This window comes from Sipha flava, unplaced genomic scaffold, assembly GCF_003268045.1.
Source record: "Sipha flava isolate LNK unplaced genomic scaffold, YSA_version1 203_pilon_pilon, whole genome shotgun sequence".
In the NCBI taxonomy this organism is placed as follows: Eukaryota; Metazoa; Arthropoda; class Insecta; order Hemiptera; family Aphididae; genus Sipha; species Sipha flava.
The window spans coordinates 1006219-1013368 of record NW_020272799.1 but is presented as its reverse complement, the minus strand read 5'-3'; the positions used below and the strand labels follow the sequence as shown (position 1 = coordinate 1013368).

The 7150-nt window shown below is 30.6% G+C and overlaps 1 protein-coding gene across 1 annotated transcript in view; it reads right to left on the bottom strand.

The window, feature by feature from the left end:
* The window catches only part of LOC112682398 (voltage-dependent T-type calcium channel subunit alpha-1H-like), a gene marked incomplete in the record, with an annotated part of 329779 nt that overhangs the window by 119273 nt on the left and 203356 nt on the right, over nucleotides 1–7150 (bottom strand).

The window sequence follows — 7150 nt, the reverse complement described above, 5'->3', positions numbered from 1 at the left end:
TTTTTTTTTTTTTTTTTTTTTTTTTTTTTTTTTTTGTAATAAGATCTTTTTTGCATTATTTTCCCGCTTTAATTAATATTTTAAAATATATTTTAGCAGTTCAATTACTACTTAAAAAAATACTTTGAACCGTGAAAATAAGTGACTTTACGGTAGGTTCGTAGAGTAATATTATTAAACCTGACGCTGAAAAAAACCTTCTTGAAAATGGCCATTAATTAAAAATATTTTTCATAAACTGCAGTGTTTTTCATCGTAGTCTCCATATTATCAACGATAGGATGAATGTTGTTTTCCATAAATTAAAAAAAAATATAAATAAAACCACCCCCGTAGCTCAGAACACAATCAACTTAGACGGTATCAATACAGTTGTAGAAAAAAAAAAAACAAAAATTGTTATTATTCCCTTTTGATCCATGCGAGAACACTGTGTTGAATATTTTCTTTTGACAACGCAGCAATCCAGGAACCGTCATAGTACATCGTTTTTTGTATTATTTCTTCTGCTTAGCACGTTGGAAAAGAAAAAACCACGTCAATAGAAGGTTTACAAACAATCGTGGTTTACATGTAGCGAGCTACGTAATATAATGCTTTTGCTGCGGTCGCCGGATAGTATTCAAAACGTAGACCTCGGCTAAAAGCCCGGGGGTAGATGAACAAGTTTTAAGTACCGTGGCCGTCGTACCATTACGAATGCATTAGGCTATTGTTTTTTGTGTACGTTCGTTGGTAGACGCATTGTAAAAAAACTCGCACAATGTTTTTAAGGCGAAATTAAAAATCTGGGGACTCTTTTTTGAGGAGGTGAAAAAAAAAATAAAGGAAAAAAAAACCCCTTTGAATTTTGTGGGTAATTACTTGCATTAAAATTAAACGGGGGGTGAGATACGGACGGCGGAGCGAGGGAAGCTTGCCGGGACAGTTTATTGTCTCGTTTATGTGATTAAAGTCGCGTACATCCGGCGATCGTCATGGAACCATGAACCGAGTGTATAATGTTATGGCTTTAAAGACGCAAGACGGCGTAAAAATGTTCCGGTCGCTATTGCGGGAATCGGGGAGCAACGTGACGGAAAATATACGAAAAAACGCGACTGATAAACGAAACAGTCAAAGCTGAATAGCGTGAAATCCTAATGGTGGAAATGATATAAATGTGAAAATCCCGAGAAGAAAAAAAAATCGATTTTTATGGAGATCGGAGATAAAAAAATCGTCATGAGTCGATGCGAAAAAATTCGAATCGGAAACTGTCATGTTATCGCCAAGTTCGATCCGAAACTCTGTACTCCTGGTCAGAGCGGGACGATGTGGGACCGGGTTCCTCGTTAAGACAGAATGTCGCATTTTACTCAACAGACATATCTCGGACGTCGACTGCGTTCAATTCAAGACGTGGCGTTAAACACCCCCTGTGATGTAACATGAAAAAACATATTTTTAGTGTGGTCACATACTTTGCATCTTAGACGTGATACGGTTATTTAATTTTATTTTTAAATTCGAGATCGTTTATCGATTTCTGACGAGACTCCTACGTTTCGTATTGTCACCCTTCGGTTCGACGTCTTCAACGGTAACAACGGCGATATACATGAAAATGATCCATTAAGCGTTTTTCGGAAGAAAAAAGTGAAAAAAAAAAATAAGACTAAGAGACAACGTTACGCGATCAGCCATAACCGGAACGGCGCGGCATCCCCTCGTATTCTTTTCGGATCCGCGCGAGAGTTCAACGGGGCACGAGACCGGAAATCCCAAATCGGCGGATGGCAAACCGAGGTGAACCCCTCCACCCCTGGTTTGTGGAAGGGGTTTGGCGTGACGCGTCGGGGCAAGGGGATGCAGCCGGAAGATGGATGACGAGCGCGACGGTCGAAGGTGATAAAAGTTCTTGCCGTGCAACTGTCCTCGGCCCGCCGCCAGTACCAATAAAGCGCATCGCGTCCGCCGCGACCAGATTACTATTTTACCGTTGTCCGTTCGTCGGCGAACCGCATTGTAACTGTAAGACGGACGGGCCGACTCCGTCGCGGGCAACGATAAATAATAACGTGGTGCTGTGCAGTGCATTGTCGAAAAAATGACAGTTGCAACGTCCGCAACTTACGCGTAAACAGACGTCGCGTCCGATGTGCCGAGCCTAACGCTGTGATTGTAGGAAAAACAATGTCGATCGGGAAAATTTCTGCTTTCGCGTTAACTTTCGTGCGCCGCGGCGAACCTCTTAAGAACAACGGGGATATCGTGAGATTTCGAAAATCTTTGCTTTCTCCTCCGTTATCGATTTGGAAGCTGTTGGGCAAACGTTGCGTTGCCCGTGTTAATTTTTATCAAACTTTCGTACGACATTTTCCGCGTAAACGCGAAATCATAAGTTCCATAAGTGTAAATCTGAAAATAAAACGCATCGTAGTAAAAACAATACGGTATACTCCCTCGACTCTAAAACTATCCGAAAAAATGTAATGTTTTTGTTTGGAATATGTGTACAAAACAACAAAACAACGATAAACCTACTATCAAAGTATTTGCAATGGAATTGTGAACGTAACTCATATAATTTATTCGAAATACAAAGAATATTCGTTTCATATTGTTTCTATTTGCATTTACTCTTGTCTGAAATTCGTGCTAAATTTTAAAACAACGAAATTCGTATACAACTCCGGGCTTCGTTATAATATTTTTCGAAAAAAATCGTTGTTCAACATTTTTGTTGATAGAATCGTATTACTTCCAACGTGTTGTAAATTAGTATATATTTTAGTTTAAATTATTGAATTTTGATAAATTAATTATTTTCTTCCATTTTCTAGCACAAGTACGAAAAGTTTATACATAAACATTACTCCTAAATGAGGAAATAAACAAAAAAGTGAATAGTTTAAAATTTTAATATAAACGGCAAATTCAAGTGCAACACCTTTGGGTAAAGAATTATTTTTATTATGTTCTATGCACAGACATTGATAAAAGATTTAAATAAACTGTATAATTTCTGGAATAACATGCAACTAATAAAATTATTACACATTTATATACAGTAAGACACTTATCAACTGATTTGTATTTAATGTTTGTTAATATGATTGATAGGTATATAATAATATTTTTTTTTTTTTAAATTATTGGTTTCATATTTAGATGTATCAAATAAAATTTATTAATAATTAAAGCTCATAGATTTATTAAAAATGATAGTTGCCCTATATAATTACCGTCATCAATATCTATTAATAATGTATTATAGTATACTTTTAGGATATTTATCTTAGTCTTGATATGATATCATATTTCAGAAGATTAAAAGCAGATAAGGCATTATTTGAAACGATTATTTTTAAAGAGAAAGTCAATTGAGTTTTGACTCAAGTTCGTAACAATTTAAGTGTATAAGGAGTTATTAGCTAAAAAATAATTCAATTGCTAAGCTACTTAACAATTTTAAAATTTATATCTAATTTTAAGCTTTAATAAAGGGTTAAACTGTTATTAATTTATGAGATGAAAATAAAAAATAAAAAAAATTTACCTAATTTAAAGATAATCTTAATGCTTATTTCGGTACATGATAATTCAAGCTCTAATGAAATTACTATATTTTGTCGTATAGCTATAACATAATATTGTATATACTAATTTATGAACTAGTGATTTTAAATAGATAATATTAAAATAGGTATAATTACATTTTCAAATTAAGTAAAATTGAATATTTCTTAATGTAAACTAATATAATATTTTATAAAATATGAGTATAAGACTAATTTTATTTTGAACAGCTGTTTCACGATAGTTAGTATATGAATATATTTTATCTAAATTATATAATTTTACTACCTTTAATTTAAATATTTGTGTGGAAACTTAAGAGTTTATAAAACTTAAGACTTAATAATCAGGAATTCATTTGAGAATAAACATATCAATAGTAGTTTTATCAAATGGTTCAAAAAATCTGAATAAAAAAACATTTTTTAAAGAATTAGTTTCCGAAATTGTTATTATCATCAAATAATTCACCAGTAAATAGTTAACGAAATACAATTATTAAACAACCTCAGAATAATATACATTCTAATGTAGTCGATCGTTACACAGTTTGAATGTACTAGCATTTTTTAGAAATCGTACGATTTAGACTAGGCACAAAGTTTAGTGTATGAGAATTAGGAGAAAATGGGGTATTTATTACAACTGATATGCACTTAAGTTACGCACGTCAACGGATATTGTTGATTATTTACGTATATCATGAATAAATTAAAAATTAGGAATTTCAAATATTTCATTTTACATAAATCTACGATATTTATATGCGGTAAAAAAACTATTCGGTAGACACCGTAGTGTTTTTTTGTTATTTTAGTTCTGAATTTGAGATGGGAAAAAATCAAAAAATGTTTGTTTTTATTTTAAATTTTCTCTTCTCAATACAACGATAATTTTACTACTCGTATATACCTTAAAGTTATACCTACAACAGTAAAAGAACATAATCAAATATCCGAAAGCTTTCTTATTATTTTTAATTTCTTCTTAACATTCTGTGTTTTCACGGTAAAGTTTTTTTCACCCTAGAATCTTAATGTACTTTATTTTTTACTTTATAATTTACTTCACGCTATCTTTTTTTTTCTTAAAATAATACTTCTCAAATAAACGTGCAAAACTCTTTTGTTCTCATAACAAAAGAAATAATTTAACTAATTGAATTAGCCGTTTCTGATCGAAAATAACATCGTATTGTAAAAAAGTACTAGCAAAACAAAAACTTTACAAAAAGTATACACTCTACTGGCACTTTCGTGTTGATAAAATACTAAAATATCAGCTTAAGAAAGAATTCCGTTTCAGTAGACGCGTATTATTATTATTGTTTATGAATTGTTTTTTAGTCTAAAATAATTTTGAAAGATTATAATTTTCATCTTGTACACCAGTTTCTATAATAGTCACGATGACTATCTGTTTAAATGATTCTAATCGAATGTTGCTTTTTGCCTGGTGCATAACATAACTGTTTCTTCGTTCCATATCGGATAAATTTTATCGCCCAAACTGAATAATAAGATTGGGCGATTATTATATATTATATAATATATAATAATTCATTTTTATTTATCAAAATAAATTATTATTTATATACATTTTTCACAATTATTCGAGTAGAAAATTTGTATGCAGCCTGCAGTGTATACATGTATAAATAACGTAATCACGCACACCTGTAAATCGATAAACAACTTTGAATAAAAAGTATGAAATTGAATGGGCATTAATATAAAGTTAATAAAAACTCAAAAATCTCCGATCAGTCGGTTCGACTATAGATAAGTATATTAATAATTTTTATTATACTGATAACTAGAGCGCAGATTTGTATGCATTTGCATATTTATTTTGATTAATCATATGATATGCTTAATGAGCACAAAATTTGTTTCATAACATAACAATTTAAAAAATGAATATTTTTTAGTGCATATTTGGTTAGTTTTTAATGCATATAAATCCGCACTCTATTCATTATCAATGTCATTCGAATCTTGAGTATTTATATTGTCTTGTTAAAATGATATTATCGATTAATTGAATATGTAACCCACAAGTTATGGCATGACAGAAAAATAAGAAATCATGGTAAATAATGTTCATACACAATAACAGTGCGAGTTACTGTTCTGATAGTGAGACATTTCATGAAATATGTTTTCACTCTAAACTCCAAATTTAGATTTATCCATACCAACCCTATTTTCTTAAAACGATATCGTATCATATATAACGACACCCAAAGGACCGGTTGAAATTCGTCGTTATGAACTACAATATTATTTTTGGTATTATATACTAGTTGTTAGATTACGTGGCGGTTTTATATTATATTTTGTCACTCATTATTTCGTCCGATAATATCAATTAAGTGATGTGTTAAATTTTTAATATGTTCTTAATATATATAGTTTACAAACATGTATTATTATTGATACCGAATTTTGCAATAAAACAATCAATCCTATGCAATTTATACTTATACATTTTTTTTTAGATAATTTAATTTTTTATCAATCTCGTATAGGATATTTTGTCGTATAATTTATTGAATATTCTGATATACTTAAAAAACCGTAAAAATAAACTTTTTTAAAATAAATTAAACAATCGATATTTTAACATTTTTCTTAGAAAATAATAGATGTATGTAATATGTCATAGTAATATTTATTATTAAAAATATAAATTACTATGATTTAATTTATGTAAATTTTTTTGATAAATGGTATACTTACCTGATTTTGACATTTTTCAACCCCCTTGGGATACCATGATCAAATTTAATTAAAATTACTTTCTTATAACAATGAAAAAATGAAAGGATGAGAAATTAAATTTATTTTTATTTTTTTCTTCACCTATAACAAGGGCCACTCAATATATTTATGTATGTATAAACAACCAAAATTAATTTACCTATGCAGACACGAGTACTTTACATGAGAAATTTCATTTTCATGTCACCTCATGTACATTAATTGTGGACATGCGCGATGCATAGAACACACCCGTTTTAGTATTACTTGTCATAGGTACTAATATGAATTATTAACATTGAATTGTGTACTCATTGTTCGTTCCGGAGAGAATGAGGCGACGTCTGAGAATATTAGCATTATGTATCAAATCATGTTTTTCGTGACATCCCTGCCAGTTTTAGTCGAAAAAAAATATCTCCACGTCGATAACTCTTTAGAAAATAAAAATTAAACATACACTGTTGCATTCCCTTTCAAATCTGATTTAAGTGAGTGGGTAAATCATTTACTGAAGTAAGCTGTTTATAACCCATTGGTGAAAATGACCAGGCCTATAAGATACAAATCGAATCACTGAATGATGAACGATGAAATGCAGTAGACGGTCAATTATTTCGAATTTTAAATGTATTGTTCACCAGTATGCATTCATTGGAGATATGTTTTACAAACGAATAGATAATGATTGTCTTGTACACATTGTTTAACATATCGAATACAATCAAAATACAAGCAATTAACGTACTTCTGCAGCGTATTTGCATTGTAGTACGACAGGGGTCTTTAAACATTTTTATTTGACGACCACATAAAATATCAAGTAA